Source organism: Oryctolagus cuniculus, chromosome 11 (genome assembly GCF_051225735.1).
Source record: "Oryctolagus cuniculus isolate XC-2025 breed Fujian yellow rabbit chromosome 11, ASM5122573v1, whole genome shotgun sequence".
Classification (NCBI taxonomy): Eukaryota; Metazoa; Chordata; class Mammalia; order Lagomorpha; family Leporidae; genus Oryctolagus; species Oryctolagus cuniculus.
In genome coordinates this window covers 8,471,492-8,485,584 of record NC_142877.1, presented here as the reverse complement: position 1 = coordinate 8,485,584, position 14,093 = coordinate 8,471,492, and the positions used below count along the sequence as shown (strand labels likewise).

General features: G+C 44.4%; 1 long non-coding RNA gene across 3 annotated transcripts in view; it reads left to right on the top strand.

Annotated features, from left to right (window-relative positions):
* The window catches only part of LOC149123313 (uncharacterized), a 271,453-nt gene extending 266,344 nt beyond the window's left edge, over window positions 1-5,109 (top strand). For all 3 annotated transcript variants that reach the window (XR_016215738.1, XR_016215741.1, XR_016215742.1), the window contains one exon: window positions 5,029-5,109. This is a non-coding gene — a long non-coding RNA (uncharacterized LOC149123313). The remainder of the gene's footprint in view (window positions 1-5,028) is intronic.
* Window positions 5,110-14,093: the final 8,984 nt, after the last annotated feature.

Sequence of the window (14,093 nt, the reverse complement as noted above, 5' to 3'; positions counted from 1 at the left end):
CTGGATGGGAAGAGGAGCAGCCGGGACTAGAACTGGGGCCCATATGTGTTGCCAGTGCTGCAGGCGGAGGATTAACCTACTGTGCCATGGCGCTGGCCCCACCTCATGTATTTTGAAGCTCTATCTATAAAGTGCATATATTTTTAGAATATTTTTGGTCTTCTTACTGAAATGACCATTTTATCATTATAAAAGGCCCTTTTTCATCCATGAACTGTACTTCAAATGATATTAATTGACTCACCATAGTTTTCATATTACCATTTGCATAATACATTTTTTATCCATTTTTTACTTTTAGATTGTCTGGATCTTTAGATTTTAAAGGCATTATTTACCGATTCATACTGTTTGTTTTACTTTTTTATCCCTAACATTTTATTGGAATGTTTAAGCCATTTATATTTAATGAAACAATTAATACAGTGGCCTTATTTCTATCATCTTATTCTTTATTTTCTATTTATTCCATGTTTTTCCCCTAGCTTTTCCCCTTTTTTGCCTTCTTTTTGATTAATTCAGCTCTTGAAAACTATTTTGTATTCCCTCCATTGACACTTTATGTCTACTTGTTTTATTTTTAGTGATCTTTCTAGGTGTATTATATGCACCTTCAAATGATCACACTCACACCTCAAATAATAATTACCTAACATATAATAAGAACCTTAAAACAGTATGTCTTTGCAGTTCTTCCACTCAGTCTTTTGTACATGCGAAATGTTGTCATGCATTGTTTACATATGCAGAACACTTAGAGCACATAGATGTGGATTGTTTTCAAGTTGATTATTTGTAACTAAGATTATCTAAAAGAAATGTTTAATGAGAAAAATCTTTCATTCTACATACGTATTGCTTAGATTTCTTGCTTAATGATTCGATTTCCATCCTGCATTATTTTTTACTAGCCTGAAAACTTGTCTTGTGCTGTGCGTCTGAAGGAGACCAGTTCCGTGTGCTCTTATTTGGACGAACACCTTTTCTTCCTTCATTTTTATGGAGTGTTTTCACTGGTTATTAAATCTAGGTTAGCTCTCTCTCTCTTTTGCCATTAAGTGGCAGTGCTTTCTTGTTTGTGGCTTGTGTTCCTGATGAGTCATCAGCAGTGATGCTTAGCTTTGTCCACTTATGTAGGAGGTCTTTTTTCTCTGGATATTTTCAAGATTTTCTCTTTCTCACTGTTTTTCAGAAATCTGATTATGATGTGACTTGATAGGATTTCATTTATGTTTATCTCACGGTGGATTTATGGAGATACTTAGATCTTGGGATTCTTGTATTGTCAAAACATGAGGAAAGGCCTTAAACAATTGCAATGGTAGCAGTATGTCAGAGACACAGGAGCAACCAGAAGAGCTCCCAACAGGCAAAGCTGGAGCACTTTGAGTGACAAAATAAACTCAGTAGAAGTGGGTTGTAGCCCAAAGTACAAGATCACTATCTGTGATGTATGTGAATATAAAGATGTGATTGAATAAATAGATGAATGGGATAAAATAGACAACTCTCCTGTGCGGAAGAATTCCACATGTGATATAGAGACTTTGCCTTCAGCTAGGGGAGGCGTAATAACTCCCTACTCCGCAAACATGAGCTGGGAATAGTAACTTCCTCCCAAAGAACACCAAGTAAAAAGGGGACAGGAGGAGAAAAATCACTTACACTGCAGGAAGCTGCCCACGGTCAACAGTCCAGGGACCAGTCCTGCCGAGAGGTGGCACCCTTGATGTGACATGATGAAAATTACTCTATCTCTGCAGTCTTCCTCCTAGACTTAGAACCCCAGTCTAATCTTGAGGAAAACCCAGTCGAGGGATGCTTTTTAAATAATCTGACCAGTACTCAAAATCTCAAAGACTATCAAAGCCAAGGTGAGTTTGAGGAAATGTGACAGTCATCAAAAACCTAAGGAGTCATAGCTAAATGTGGTAACCAAGAGGGCCCCTGGAGCAGAAAAGAGACATTAGCAAGAAACTGAGGGGATTTGAATAAACTATGGACTTTAGTGAATAATAATATATCAATATTGATCTATCAGTGGGACAAATTAGGTGAACATAAGATGTTAACAGGATGGGACATTGGGCAAGGGTTATATGAGAATTACCTCTAGATTATTGTAGCTTTCTTTTTTATAAAGTGTTTGTTTATTTTCACCTTCTTGAAAAGCTGAGAGAGAGATCTTCCATCTGCTGATTCATTCCTCAAATTTCTTCAATAGCCGGGGCTGGACCAGGTCGAAGCCAGGAGCCAAGAACTCCATCTGTGTCTCCCAATGGGTGGCAAGGGCCCACGCACTTGAGACATCTTCTACTGCCTTCCCAGGCACATTACCAGGACATTGGATGGGGAGCAGAGGAGCAGGGTCTCAAACCAAACTCTGATATGGAATCCCATACAGCAGCTTAACCCACTGTGCCAAAACACCAACCCCTATCCATTGTTGCAATCTTGCTTTGTAAATCAAAGACCATTCTAAAAGAAACACCTTAGAAACATGACACTGGCCTTGAGGCATGAACCTTAGTCTAATAGGAGAAGTTGACAGTAAGCAAAAGATGGCGATAGATGCTCTGGGGAAGCAGGGCATAGGCAGAGAAAGGAGTGTGCAGGGCAGTGGCCTGCTGTTCTTATATGGAGTGGGGAGGACTTCATCTAAAGGTGAGGGTGCATTTGCGGGCTGGCATCATGGCATAGCGTGTTGGGCTGCTGCCTGTGGTGCTGACATCCCATATGGCTCCTGTTCTTGTTCCACCTGCTACACTTCCAAGTAGCTCCCTGCTAATGGGCTGGGGAAAGCAGCGGAAGATGGCCCAAGTCCTTGGGTCTCTGCCTCCCAAGTGGAAGACCCAGATGAAGCTCCTGGCTCCTAGCTTCAGCCTGGCTCGTCCTTGGCCCCTGCGGGCCTCTGGGAATAAATCAATGGATGGAAGATTCTCACTCTCTCTCTCTCTCTTTCTCTCTCTCTCTCTCTCTTTCTCTTTTCCTCCCTCTCACTCTGTAACTTTGACTTTTAAATATATAAATAAATCTTTTTTTTAAAAAAAGTAAGAGAACATTTAAAGAGTAATGTGAAGGATGCAGGAAAGAAAACTATTCCAGTATCAGAAAGAAAGGATTTCTAGACGGTGAGTGAAGGAGATTCAAAGGTCTTGGGGTGGAGCATACTCATCCTAGGACTAGCAAGGAGGCTCCTGTGGCTGGGGCGAAGTGAACAAGTGGGATAACTGAAAGCAAAGAGCTAGAAAGGGAAAGAAAGGAGAGCCACAGTGCAGGGGTCTTGGGTCTTACGGTACTTAGGCATTTACTCTGGATGATGTTAGAAGCCCTTAGACAGTTTAGAAAAGAGAAGTGGCGTGATCAGACCTGTGTTTTAACATTCATCATTCTAGACCCAGGGGAGCATCCAGACTGGTTAGGAGGCTATGGGTGTGATCTAGTCGGGAGGTGACACTGACTGACCAGGATGATAGTTGTGGTGCTGTGAATGTTGGGCAGGTTATTTAGCCACTGGGATTTATGGATGTTTTGGAAGTGGAGAATGACAGAATGGGAGACACCCGTGTGCCAGTAGGGAAAAGCAGGTGTCTGGGGGAAAGAGCTTGGTTTTGGTGAGTTTTTTAGATGCTTGATCTTAGATGCCTTTCTTTTGGTGAGGGCATCAATCAGAGTTCATGGGACAGTCTCATCTGAGGTGTGACATATCAGCATGGGGACAATGTAGAGGGTATTTAAAGACACACGCCTGGATGAGCCTCCTCCGAGGCAAGTGCCACCATGTTCCAAGCATGACTCCTGGTTCTGGGGATTCCACATGAGCAGAAAGAATCAGCTCTTGTAGAGTGGACCTTCTGGTTTTGTGATGCTGTCTCAACTGGGTGGACGTGATGTTGATGCCCGTCTCCAGCTGACTTAATCACATTCCCTCCTAGTGAATGCAAACTGAAGTGCTGGGAGAACATAACTCCAGTACTGGCTGGGCCTGCGCTGATGAAAGAGAGAGCTAGTCTCTGGAGGGCGGGAAATGAGTGAAAGATGCACACAAAGAGGCAAGAGAAGGTTGTCACTTGAGATGAGCTCGGACTGTACTGTCTGTGGTTCCAAGCAATTACCCTCCGCCTTTGGCATCATCAACTGCCCACACTGGTGAGCTTGGAAAAGTTCCTGAACTTTCAACACTTTCCAGCGCTGGAAATAGATCAGGAATGGAGATGGGTGAAAAAATTAGTGGGGTCCAGTTGAAATCTCCCCATTGAGCATACCTTCGGAAGAGTTGTTTTCATTTTGGTCACTCTAGCATTTACTTGATACCAAGGGATATGTTACAAATAAGAACATTTGGATGGGTGTTTGGTCTAGCAGTTAAGATGCTTGCAGTCAGAGTACCTGGATATGATTCCTGCTTTGATACCTTAGCTTCCTGCTAAGGCACACCCTGGGAAGCAGCAGGTGATGCCTCAAGTACCTGGGTCTCTGTCACCCAAGTGGGAGACCTGAATAGGGTTCCCAGCCCTGTGCTGTGGCCTGGCCCATCACCTGCTGTGGCAGGCATTTAGGAAGTGAATCTGAATGGGAGAGACCTCTCATCCTTCTCAATCTCTATCTCTCTCTCTCCTCTCTCCTCTCTCTCCTCTCTCTGATTCTCAAAAATGTAAAAAGGAAAAAAGAAAGTCAATTTAAAGGGCAACATGTACCCAGCCAATTCGGAGAATTAAATGTGATTTTGATATTCCCAGCTGTTTTGCACGGCAGCCTTCTTTGGTGGTACCTTGAGACAGGGAAATCCACTTTCCAGATCACATACCTGGCATAGCATCTTAGGAAGTCCCCCTGGCCCCAATTTCCACGTGGGCAGCCTGGAGCCCAAGCCTGGCCCATGGATTTCTTTCATTTGGTCCACATCGCATTATTAAAATAGAGGAACAACATTTAAAAATCTGGAAAAAAATTAAAAACTAGACCCTTGACTTCTTTTGAAAATCTGGATGATCTGACAGTCAGCAGGCCTGTGTTCTCCCCCCACAGCAGTCAGCTGGAGCTGAGCAGTGGCCGCCCGCTCTGATGAGACAGCGCCCTCACTTCGGCAAGCAAGGGACTCACACAGGTAAGCATGGCCTTCATTCATTTATATCAGTGGTTCCCAACCGGGGCCAATTTCGTCCTGCAGGAGACATTTGACAGTGTCTCAAGACATTTTTAACCATCACACGGGGGTGGGGGGAGTGGGTGCTCCCGGCATCGAGCTGGTGGAGGGCGGGAATTCTGCTCCACATCCTGAGAGTCACAGCAGAGTCCTCTTGGTTGCCAAAAGTCAATAGTACCAGGGTTCAGACACCTGATTTACACTAGCTTCGTGGTGCCTCTAAGCGTGTGCATTTGCAGGTCCAGCTGCCGTCTATTCTCTGAGCCCGGGCAAGACTCATATAAACAATTCCCCAGCCTACAGTCTTCACTCCTCTCGGCTTCCCTGCGTAAAGTGGACAGTAGGGCACAATGACTCTGTTGCAATACTAACACCCAACCTGGGGAGAGTGGTTATGGGCCAGACACCAGACTAAGTGAATCCACATCTAGAAATCCATTTGAGACTCTCAACAACTTTTCAAGGTAGAAACAGTGTTGTGATTATGGACTTTAAATTACAGGGTTGCTGATGACAGAAACCTTTCTCAGCCTTTGGAAAGCTCTTCTTATTGGTACAAACCGGGATTCTGCTCCACATCCTAAAGGTCCCTTAGGAAGTGGGCAGGGCAGCTGGGTTTGAATCCTGGCTCCTAACTGACCAGCCCGGTCACGCTGAGCAGGTGTTAAAACTCTCTGATCCTTAGTTTTCTCACCAGGAAATGGAATACTGGTTATAGAACACATCTTGTTGGATGACTACTGAGACTGAAAGACCTAATGCAATCAAAGTACACAGAACAGCATCCGTCCATAACACACACACAATAGATGCCCATTATCAGAACTGTTAAGATTTTGGTTGCTGTTGTTTGGGTAAACACTCAGGCTATACTAGGTATACTAGTTTATTCCACATAGTCAAAGCATTTCATCCAATTTCTCACTCATTTTCTCTTATTCTCTTCTAGTTCTCAGCTTTTATTTTCTGTGTGTTCTCATTCTCAGACCAACTCTACCCAAGCATTGACAGTTCAGCCATGTGCACTCCATGTCCTAGGAGTTTAGCAGAAAAACTAGGATTCAGAAAAACTCCGAGCTAGTTTCACTGTTCCAAAAGAATTGTCCTTAAACGAACTCTGTTGTGGTCAGGGAGAGGGTTGGGTGAGGTAATCAGCAGCCCTGGGTTAAGTGTCCACCCCTGGGCTGGGGAAAGGGCAGATCCCCTCACCCTGACACATACACACCAATGGACTGAGAGTTGGGGAGATTGGCAGCCCGAAGCAGCACAGGGAAGTGAGTTCACAAAGGAGGAGAATGATCCCAGCAGGCTAAAATGACAGCTCTATGGTTACTCCCATTTTACAGAAAACTATCTCAGTAAGATGAAGTCATTTCACCAGGATACAAGGCTTTTAAGTGTGAGATTAAGAATTCAGACCCTGGCTTCTAAACATCCCGGAACAATTCATTATCAGGAAAACCCATATCAATAGATCAAAAGAAAAATGACGCTGCCATCACAGAGGCTGAAAGGCTTTTGATAAAAGTCAATATTCTTTCTTGATAGATAATCCCTTCCAACATTAAACTTAAAAAGCTATGGGAGAGGGGTCTAAGAAGACGACTTCAAATTGCTGCTAAGGGACTTAGAAGACTTGAAAAAAATGGATAATGGTGGTTTTCCTTTTCCATAAGTAAATCTGTGTCTGTACTATAATTTCAGGAGAGGGGCTATCACTGTCTTTGAAGTAGAAGTTCCAATCCTAATGTTCAATTAAAATATATCAATAAGAACAGCCAAGATTATTCTGCAACGTATCTTAAAACTAAAGTGATTAAAATATGATGGCTGTTGTGCAGAAAAAAAACAGACCAATGGGATAGAATCAACTATGAAATAAATATGGAAACATATTATGCAACAAAAGCAGTATTTAAATCAATCTAAGATTCAACATACGATATTAAGGCATTGGAATTCAATGTGAAAACAAAAATGAAACTCCATCTTCTATACTGCACTGTAGGCCAGATGTTCTAGCACTTGGATGTAAACTATCAAATGAACCCATTGTTACCCAAAGTCATGGAAGAACTTTTCCTATAGTCACGGAACCAAAAAACTCCTTCAAAGAAATGACCCCAAATCCAGAATCCATGAAAAAAAGGTTAATTCCATTGACTCTGTAAACACTGTTTTCAGTGGAATTTTGTCCTGCAACAAGATTTGCTCAAGTCCAAACCCCAGAACCTGTAAAGATGACCCTACTTGGAGAGAGCCTTGGCAGAGGTAATCAAGGTACAATGAGGCCACACTCAATTAGGATGGGCTGTGATCCTACCACTCGTGTCCTCATGAGAGGAAGGGAATTGGACACATGGGGTAGAAGGTCATGTGACGATGGAGTGACGCTGCCACAAGCCGTGGAACCCCAAGGCTTGCCAAGAGCCAGCAGCACCTGGGAGAGACGAGGAAGGCCTTACCTTAGAGTTTTCGGAGGAAACAACCCTGCTGACACCTCAATGCTGGACTTCTGGCCCTGAACTGAACCAAGTTTTGTCATTCCCAGCTACCCAACAGGTGGTCATTGATTACAGCAGGCCTAGAAAACTAACAAGTTTAGAATTCATATGGAAAACATACATCAAAAGTAAAATTCCCTAAAAAGATGGGGAAAATGGTTGCAACTCACAGAAGAAAGTGCTAATTTCCTTGGTGCATAAGGAATTTGTGTAAATTAGTGTTTTTTCAGAAGTCAATCGCTTGATAGAAAATGGACACATGAAACTATGTGATGTGTTCTCATCACTTTGTTGAGAAAGTTCAGAGAAATCATTTGTGTGTAGCACAAATATGGTGCCTAACTGGTGGGCAGTGTCTGACCATTTTTTGTCTACTTTGACTGTGCACTGCATTTTGTCATGTCCTTTCTCATTACTTCAGTGACTAAAATTTTTGTTGGACATTTTTGAGGAGAAGGAGCAAGGGGTAGACTTACATCACACCATGTGGCAAAGCATCATTGGAAAAATTGCCTCAAAATTCCACTCTGGCGTCTTCTGGTTCTCTTTGCTTTTCCTTCTGCTCCGTAGTTCCCAATCCTTCCTCAAACATCTTTCTCTCTTCCTTGCTAATTTAGCTCAGAGTTTGTGTACTTTCAGCCAGCAAAACAAAAGCCACACAGTAAAGGTGGCTCCCTCCTTAGAAAACAGTTCTGGAGCCGACCATTGCTCGTCTCAGGGAGCCTCATCAACCAGGTCACCTTGTCCCCTCCCAGTGCAGTGAACAGGGAGAGACCCAGCTGCTAAGAAGAGGAGGCCTTCCCTAGATGGTCACACATGAAAGAGTTAACACAGCGAGGGTCCACAACAGAGCCATGCCCTCTGTGACAAAGCCGGGGATGCTATGCTGGGTGCCCTACCAATATCATGTGGAAATTCCCGATCCTTGTTGGACCAGGGCTCCAAGAAGGTGTTTGCATTGGGCCCTGCAAAGTGGATCATCCATCCTGACCCAGAAATTCCCAGAGGGCTTCAGAAATTCTGTGGAAAATGTGCATTATGACAAAACCAGGTATGGATTTCAATGTTTTTTAAGCCCCCAAATAAAATTATCTTTTAATTCCATTTTTCACAAACTTGTTGAAGGACTCTAGTATTTAATAAATTGTTACCATTATCATTATTCAAAGCACAACAGCTTTATCTTCCAAGTTGTCCAAGACACAACGCATCTCAAAACTTGATATCCTAAATTAAAAAAAAAAAAAAATAGCAAGTGGGGAAGAGGGGAAAAAAAATAGCTGCATGAACTCCGAAGCCAGGAAAGCTGGCACCATTGCCTTTAGCAAGATGTTATCTGACATCTTTTGGCTGAATGCGTCCTTTCATGGGGTGATTAAACAGCAAATATCTCCGAGCAGCATAATGTTTATTAGACGTTGCTCTGTTAGGGCAGCTTGTGTTTTCCCTGTATTCTGTTTCCGTATTCAAGTGTGTACAATTTGTTGATTTAAATAAAATTTAAAATAAGCCATGCAGCTTGAAGAGCTGCTGACAGGGCCTTGCGGAAAACTTGGGGAGTTTTTTTTTTTAATTATTATTATTATTAGGAAGCAGTTCTGTTTCTGTGTCGTGTTTCTTTGCCTCGTGCCTCTCCCTCAGCCCCCTCCCTGTTCTTCGCACCCAAGGACAGCAACCTGAGAGCTGATATTTTTACTTTTCTGAGTGTTCATCTGGTACTCTGAGTACTTCATCCCCCACGTGGCCAGGGCACCTCTGGGCTGGGCTGTCTCCCACGTTCTAGGAGAGAGGGAGGGAACCTGCCCTGCCAGGGACAAAGGTCGTCTGCACTCCATGCCACGACTCACGCTCATTCCAAGTGTTGGATTTTCCGGAGTGCTGATCATTGCTTCACTCATTATTCTCCTTCACGACATATTTAATGAATGACAAGGTACAGCGAGTGAATACGCTTATATGTCATTGGACAGAATGGCAATGTGGGTGTAGAATAAAAGTACTTGTGATCTTGGCCAAGTCACCAGTCCCTGTGCTTGTGCCCCATGGAAAGCTTCACATGTGGACGCAGGGGACACATGCAAGGAAGTGCGCCACATTCTGGGGAGAAGTGCACCGCCTGGAACCTACGTGCCCATTAGCAAGGGGGTGGCTCAGTAGGGTACGAGACTGAAATGCAATGTGGTGTCAGCCGAAGAAAGTGGATCTTAATGTACCTACCCAAACATACCCTCAGTACATGATTATTCCTTACAGATTTATTTATTTATTTGAAAGCCAGAGCAATACAGAGAGAGAGTGAGGGAGGAATGAGGGGGAGGGGAGAGAGAGAAAGAGAGAGAGATGTCTTCCACCCACCGTCTCCCTCCCCAAATGGTCACAACAGCCTGGGCTGTGCCAGGCCAGTCAGAAGCCTAGAACTCCATCTGGGTGTGTGTGGCAGAGGCCCAAACACTTGATTCGTCTTCCAGTGCTTTTCCAGGCACATTAACACCCGACCGGATCTGAGGTAGAGCAGCTGGAACGCAAACCAGCACCCATATGGACTGCTGGTGTTGAAAACTGGCTTAACCTACTCACCACAATGCCAGGCCCTCATAAGGTTTTTGAAGATTTATTTATTTATTTGAAAGAGTAAGGGCGGGGGTAGAGACAGAGATAGATCTTCCATCCACTGGTTCACTTCTCAAATGGCAACAGCAGGGCTTGTCCACATTGAGGCCAAGAGCTCAGAATTCCCTCCGGGTCTCTCACATGAGTGGCAGGGGTCCAAATACTTGGGCCATTTTCCACCGCCTTCCCAGGTGCATTAGCCAAAAGTTGGATCAGTAGCAGAGCAGCTAAGATTTGCTCTGATAATATGGGATGCTGGCAAATAGTTTAACCTGCTGTACCACAGTGTAGACCCCATCAGCACATGCTTTTGTGGGAAAGTGGCAAGTTACAGAAACATCACGCACCATGGGAGGCTTTTTTTTATTCTTATTATTTATTTATTTATTTATTTTGACAGGCAGAGTGGACAGTGAGAGAGAGAGACAGAGAGAAAGGTCTTCCTTTGCCGTTGGTTCACCCTCCAATGGCCGCCACCGCCGGCGTGCTGCGGCTGGCACACCGTGCTGATCCGATGGCAGGAGCCAGGTACTTCTCCTGGTCTCCCATGTGGGTGCAGGGCCCAAGCACTTGGGCCATCCTCCACTGCACTCCCTGGCCACAGCAGAGAGCTGGCCTGGAAGAGGGCGCCGCAAGGCGGAGGATTAGCCTAGTGAGCTGCGGCGCCGGCCGGGAGGCTTTTTTTAATAACCAAAATATTCTAAAAACAAACAAAAAAACACTTTGTATTTCCTTATAGCTATCATTCACATAAAAAAAATCCATAGGAACTGATTTGGAAAAAGTAGCTATTGATACATGTTACCACAGTGGGGGAAGGGCAAGAGGGAAGGGAGATGCCAAAACTGCATTTTTTAAAGATTTATTTATTTATTTGAAAGCCAGAGTAACAGAGAGAGAGGTTCATCTGGTTCATCTGGGTTCACTCCCCAGATGATCCCACTGGCCAGGGATGGGCCAGGCCAAAGCCAGGAGCCTCTTCCAGGCCTCTCAAATGGGTGCAGATGCCCAAACACTTGGGCCATCTTCCACTGCATTCCCAGGCACATTAGCAGGGAGCTGGATTGGAAGTGGAGCAGCCAGGACTCGAACCAGTGCCCACATGGGATACCACAGTTCCAGGCAGCAGCTTTACCCTCTACACCATAGTGCCAGCCCCCAAAAGATGCATTTGTAAAATCATCCTTTGTATATGACAGGCTAATATTTTAGCTTATTAATTAGATTATAATTAGTGATTAATATTTTAATTAAAATGTAATATGTTAGCTGATACAAAAAATGTGCTATAAAATTCAAGAAATTGATTTTATCTAAGAGAGTATCCAAACTACATTTGGTTCTGCATGTCAGATATATGCTATAGAAATAGAATTTATATAATACAATATCCCAGTATTTCCTCACTTAAAAATTGCAAAGACTATTGGAAAGTATTGTAGGAAAATATGATGGGTGAAGCAAATGCCCATAGAGAGTAAGTCTCACACAGGCCTCAGAGCAAAACCATGACCAAGCAGGGTGGTCCCTAGCCTCCAGGCCATCTATTTACTCAATTCTTTACAAAGTGTGCCCCAAAGACCATGATAATAGAGCTGGAGAAACAGAATCTGCAAACATGAGACTTAGGAATCAGTGGTTTGAAGTCGCTTTGCACACCAGTTTTCAGACCCCCGCCCCCCAACACACACAGTGGGAGGAATTCCCGGCTCAGTGGCCATCCCTCAGGGAGATGGCCCTGCTCCCTAGCACGCTATCATTTTTGTTTGTCACAGCGTGGCCACTGTATTGCTAATTTGTTTACTTGTTTATCTTTCTGACCCAGTGGACTCTCCACGTGACCAGAAACTATGCCTATCTTGCCAAGCCTGGCACATTTGCATCCAATAAATACCCAAGTATCCAATTGGCATCCAATAAGAATCACTAACATCCGTGGATGAATGAGCGAAAGCTGAAAAAGCACATTCCCTTCCGTCCCTTAGAGGAGGAGGCCCCGTGTTGATACTGTACCACCTCTGTCATTCCTGAAATCCCTTTCATAGAAGACAGTAAAGCAAAGAAGTAGAACTGCCACTTACGAAGGGTCCTACCATGTGTAACTGGCTTTAGAAATGTCACTTTCCCAGCCTTCTTTGCTGTTATCATTGCTGCATAAAAAATCACCCCCAAACTTAGGGCACCAAGCATCGACTTTTATGTGTTGTGAGACTTGTTGGGTGACTGAGCTGAACAGGGCACACAGGGCTGGCTATTCTCTGATTCAGAGTCTGAACACTTGGATGGAAGACTGGACTATTAGTGGTGACTTGAAATTATCTGGAGTGTCTTCTTTCACAAGGTTTATGGCTAACACTGGCTGCTGGCAGGGACCTCAGCTGGGTTTGCTGACCACTGCACTCGCCTGTGGCTTGGGCTTCCTCCCAGCATGGCAGCCTCCAGCTGCTTGGATTCTTACAGAACAACCCAGGCTCCAGGTGTGAATGCCTCATCCAGTGAGGCAAAACTGTTTCACTCTTTGTGTTCTATACTCAAAAGGCACACAGAATCGCCTCTGCCACATTCTGTAGCTTACAAGTGACTCACAAAGCTGTTCAAATTCAAAGGAAGAACAATAAGATTCCACTTCTGGATGGAAGGCTGTGGGTGTGCTCTAGAAATGCACAGGGCAGGAGACATTTTCTCTGCCATCCTGGGGAAAAGGCAGCCTAACACACCTGCATAACCATCCTGCAAAGAGGTTGTTGCTAACCTGCTTCACAGGTGAGGAAGGAGCTGCAGAGTTTACAGAATTTTCCGAAGTCTAACAGCTGGATGGCGAATGGCAGAGGAAGGATTCCGACTCAGGTCCATGTGACCCCAGAGCTTCCTGTGGTCACACTCACTCCTGTCAAATCTGGTGGAGATTATATTTGCGTGCTTCTCTCCACCTTCATTGTTTATCACGGATTTGTATCCAGATCTGCAATGCTGTGTCTCCTTGCAATCTACAGGTCACGTCGCTGGGGCAATAGCCCTGCCTCTCAGTAGTTAATAGGCAGCCACCGCAATGAGCCTCTTCTGGAGGTCCAGGGGAATCACTATTAAGAAACCAGAGTTTGATTGGAGTTTGCAGCTTTGAAATGACAGCTGATCCACAGCGATTGTTGACTCCGATGAAAAATGATCCTCCATCTTTGTGACACAATTATTTGGGTATTTACCACCAAGGCCCCTAAATGGGCCCTTTTCGATCAGAGAGTCAGAAATAAGCTGAGGGGGGGTGGGGTAGCTAAATTTAAATGTAACTGCTCACACTGTTTTGCCCTTAGATGGATGGTAGGTCTTTCTCATTATTCACCACACACAGACATGCTACCAAGAGTGATTTGGCAACTTGTGAAGATAAATCACAACCAGGATGGCTGCTGTCACTGTCACGTTGACAACGTGACTCTGGGGGCTGACAGAGTGTGGGAGCAAGCACAGGTCTGGGCCGTGCAGGTGCGAAGTTAGAAAAAGAAGGACCCAGAGAAAGGAAAACAGAAGAAAAGCAATAAAAATTCCACGTCTCTCCCAACATTGTTCCCAAGTGCCATGCTTTCGAGAGAACCAATGTTTCTGTTCGTCTCCAGCAGGTCGCAAGGAAGACAGATGACAGGTTCCCAAGGCAGGAGGGGAGGGAAGTTATGAATTTAACCATCAATGAGAAGAAAGCAGACTCATTGTGTAGCTCAGGAGTAGATGGGGAAAAGTACCAGCTACCCCAAGGATACAAACAGGGTTGTATTTTCCCGATCTGTAAGCTGAGATCATCCCAGAATTGTGTTCATTCTATTCTTTTGCACTCATAA